The following is a 4,869-nucleotide window of genomic DNA, read 5'->3' on the forward strand; positions in this document are numbered from 1 at the left end:
AAAAATGACTTCATCTGCTTAGTGCTGCCTGTTGGTACATGAACTTAGAACCATCTATAATCACATTGGTATCTACTCATTGTCACATCACTGAAGAAAACTAATTCACCTCCTAGCAGCTATATTACAAATATCTTCTAAATAGGAAAGGGACATTACAGGACCCTCATTCTTCACTTGATTCTGAATTAAAATTATACTGCAAAGTGATAGAAAGAAAAACAGCAACCCAGTACTGAAAAAAAAAAAAAAACCAGACACATTGGTCAATGTGATAGAACTGGGATCCATGTATAATCCAATACTCTTAAGGTCACCTAATTTTTTACAAAAAGGCCAACAATATATTCTACAAAAAGGAGGATTTTCAATATATGATGTTGAACACACAATGCCTATATATAAAATAATGTAACTAGATTCTTTGCTCTCACCCTGAAGAAAAACTCAATTCTATGTGCATCCAGGACCTAACCATAAACTCATATAAGTCAGTCATTAAGGCCAGTGTTAGAAGGTGAAGAGAATTTTCAGAGCAAAGAGCACAATGAGCAAAGCAAAGAAGAAGTCTACAAAAGGGAAAAATATAAATCTGCTTGAGGTCTAGTGTCTAGAATGCAAATTGAACTCAAAAACAAGAGTTTGGGGCAGATAAAACCACAAATGGCTTAGAAATATACTTTAAAGTATTCAGTACACTTATCCATTTGGAAAACAAACATTAAATTACTTTGAGACTAAACAATACCCAGTAATAATGACTAAAGGTAAAATCAATGATAACAAGTGCTTGTATGGATATGAGAAAAGGGAAATACTTCTTTACCATATATGAAAGAGCAAACCAGTACAGCCACCAAGGAAATTAATGCGGAGTTTCCTCCAAAAGTCAGACATATTCTGCCATATTATCCCATTAAACTACTACCAGGCAATTTCCCATGTTATCCAAGCAAACCACTACCAGGTTCCCAAAGTCATGAATGGTCTTACTCAATTGTGAGCCTGTGAATTACTACAATGACTGGCCTGGCACATATGACCATTATACCTTCAGTACTGTATTGTTCAGTGTTGTTGGGTTAACCTGAGTCTTTTGTATTGCCATATGAGTTGTAAGAATATTTTTTCCAATTTCTGTGAAGAATTTCATTAAAATTTTGAAGATTATATTGAAGCTACAAATTTCTGTAAAAGGTTGAGAGTGCCTACATAATTTTTCAATTTTATTTAAAAAACATTTGTTCTTTTATTTTACATTCTGACCACAGTTTTCCCTCCCCCCTCTCCTCCAAGTCTTCCCCTTTTCATCTACTTCCCTCCCGTTCCACTCCTTCTCCATCTCCATTCAGAAAGGAGCAGGCCTATCATTAGTTTATGTAAAGCATTATAAATCAATTTGAGGCAGGACCAAGTTCCTCTCCTTTAATCAAGGCTGGGCAATGCAATTCAGAACCTGGAGAACAGGTTCCAGAAGCCAGCTATGTGCCAAGGACAGGTCCTGATCTCACTACTAGGACCTTACAAACAGACCAAGTTACATAACTGTTGTACACATGCAGAAGACCTAAGTCAGTCCAAGGGAGTCTCTCCTAACTGATGGTCCAGAGTCCATGAGCTCCTAGGAGCTAAGATCAGCTCTCTCTGTGGGTTCCAATCGTGACCCTCCTGGCTCATACAATTCCTCCTGCCTTTCTTCAACAAGACTCTCGGAGCTTAACCCAATACTTAGTTGTGGCTATCTGCATCTGCTTCCGTCAGTTACTGGATAGAATATCTCTGACAACAATTAGGATAGTCACCAATCTGATTACAGAAGATGGCCAGTTCAGGCATCCTCTCCACTATTGCTAAGAGTCTTAGCTTGGGTTATGTTTGTGGATTCCTGGGGGTTTCCCTGGTGCGAGGTTTCTCCCTAACCCAAGTGAACTCCTTCACCAAGGCATCTCTTTCATTACTTTTCTGCTCTGTCCAGCCTACAGCCTGACTCCTGTACCCAGCCAGCCTAACCCACTCTGTCAAGATTCCATCCCTCCATATCCTCCTCCTTCACCTGTAGTTTATGTTATTAACATTGATGAATTTTAAAGTTTTTTTTAAAAAAAACAAATGACAAATTAAAGAATACACTAAAATAGGAAATGGTTGGATATAATCGAGAAAGGGAATGGATTTACTGAAGTAGAATTTCAAAAAAAAATCAATAAGAAAAATCAATGAAATAAAAAATTGTTTATCTATGAAGATGAATATAATTGGTAAACATTTAGAATAACTAACAAAAAGAAAGGAGAAAGAACCAAGTTATGAAAAATAGGAATCAAAAGATTGACATCTCAACAGACAATTCAGAGTATCATAGGAAGATATTTGAAATTTCAATACTTAAATTTCATAAACTTCTAAGGTGAGAATTATAAAAACGAAACAGATGAATTAGATAGGTGATTTGACTTATCAAATTAAATCAAGATGAAGTAAGTAAAAGTAGTAATTAAAATTTCAGAATGTTAATAAAAAAGCCTAAATTCTGTTTATTCAGTGTACAGTTTTACCAGACTATCAAGGAGGAATTGACGCCAAGATACATCAAATTAAAGAAGAGAAAACAAATAAAATTATTATTTTCTACAGATCTAGTTATTACTCTGAAAACAAAACCATGGAAAGAACATAACAACACAGAGAGTTACAGGCCAATTTTCTTCATAAAGGTGCACACTCAAAATTCTTAATAAATTATTTTCAAAAGATCAATTTCACATAAAAAAAGATAAAATACACTATCATGACCAGGTCATTCCAGAGATGGAGCTTGGTTCAACATTGGTAAATCAATAAAAGTAATCCATTCCATAAATGGATTCAAGGACAGATATCAAATGATCATCTCATTATATACAGAAAGCTATTTTGTCAATATCCATCATCTCTCATAATAAAAATTCTGTAGATCCTAAAATATACATGATAAATCTCGGCAGTATAAAGCCAACCAATTATAAGCCCACAGCCTATATCAAACTAAACAGAAAAAAATTGAAGCATTTCCAATAAAATTAAGAACAAGACAAATATGTTTCCTTTATTAACTGTTTTCAATATAGTGTTTGAACTGAGAATTAGCCCAATTACATGAGGAGTTAACAAAGACACACGTAAGAAAAAGAAAGTCAAATATTCTTATTTAACTAAGATATAGTATAAAAAAATTGAAGACCCCAAATACTTCAGTAGAAAATTTATACATCACAAAAACACATTCAACACTATAGTGGGATACAAATTAAGAAATAAAATATCCATATCCTTTCTATAACGAATTGCAATCATATGTACAAAAAGTCAGGGAAAGAATACTATCCATGATAGCTTGATAAAACAAGTTGGAATAAACTTAACCTAGGACACATTAAGACAGTGAAAAGGAATTTGAAGAAGTTACCAGATGATGGAAAGAACTCATGAAATGGTTGGATAAGTATTCTAAAAATGACCATTTTGGTTTGTCATTTTTAAAAATTATTTTGTGTTAGCTTTTATAATTCAAATTTTTAAGAGAATTTCAGGCTAATTAATTCCAAATTTATTGTCAAAAAAGCTATCTTTTCAAATGGCCCTTCCATGGTTGAACATCTTTCTCTGCTTCACCTATATGCATTCGGAGTGATAATTTCTTTTTATTGATTGCTTTGAATTGAGTTTTCTTTGTTGTTTCATTTTTTAAAGGGACCACTTTGAGATCAATGTTTCCATTATGATGGGTAAATTTATCTGAGTTCTCATGCTATACTATTATTATTTTTTTATCTCTGTTTATTTTGTAACATTTTTCTGTGATTTTATTTCAATCTCTGACTATTGAACAATGTCTTGCTTAATTTCCATGAATTTATAAAATTAATATATTTTTTACTTTTTATTTCATTAAGTTACTTAAAATTGTAATCAGCATGATTTAAAACCTCAGGACACATACATAATTGCTTTATTATCTATACTGTAAAATGTTTGCTTATTACATAGAAGAATGCCCTCTGTTTCACTTCATGATTTGAGCTAAGGAATCTGCTGATATAAATGGCTTTTAATGTAACCCAAAAGTTCTAATTTTCTTGTTGACCTGTGACCTTTGCATTAAAATAAGGAAAAAAACTCTGTAAAAGCAATTAAGGGTACAAGCACATGATCTTATTTTTTCTTCTAAAACTAGAAATAAATGACTGTTGTTATCATGCAGTCTGAATTTTTTAGTAGCCAGAATTTTCTGAGAGAATTATCCCAGAAATTTAGGGCTGACATTGAGTGGTTTCTCCCAAATGGAAAGAAGATACATCCTATAAAACCCAGGAGGATAATAAAAAGAGATTATTTTCCTTAAAATTATCTCTGTTATCTCACTGTTCAACAAAACTGAATGTTGATAGTCTTTTCTAAAGTCTGCTGATGTCATATCTGTCATAAAGTGTTACTTGCTCATGTGTCCTTTAGAAAACTCACAAAACAATTAGCCTCAGATTCAAAGAACAGCCAACGAATACCACACTAACACAATAAAATCCAAAAAAGTTCACTCTTTGGTTAAGTTCTTCCTTTCTCCATTTTTGTTATTTCTTTAAGAATTTTGTGTGCTGTGTTCTGATCACATCTCTTTCCCAGTTCCTCCAAGACCCACCTCCCTTTCCTACCCATCCAACATTTTGATCCCTTTTATTTAAACCTATCAAGACCAATTAGGGCTAGGCATAAACACTCTCCGATGTGTGAACTTTATCTGGAGTATAGTGGACATACTAGAGGCCAAGCCCTTAAAGAAAAGTGCACATTCTTCCTAACTGATTTCATAAAAAAATTAAAAAAAAGTACAGT

This window comes from Microtus ochrogaster, unplaced genomic scaffold (genome assembly GCF_000317375.1).
Source record: "Microtus ochrogaster isolate Prairie Vole_2 unplaced genomic scaffold, MicOch1.0 UNK6, whole genome shotgun sequence".
In the NCBI taxonomy this organism is placed as follows: domain Eukaryota; kingdom Metazoa; phylum Chordata; class Mammalia; order Rodentia; family Cricetidae; genus Microtus; species Microtus ochrogaster.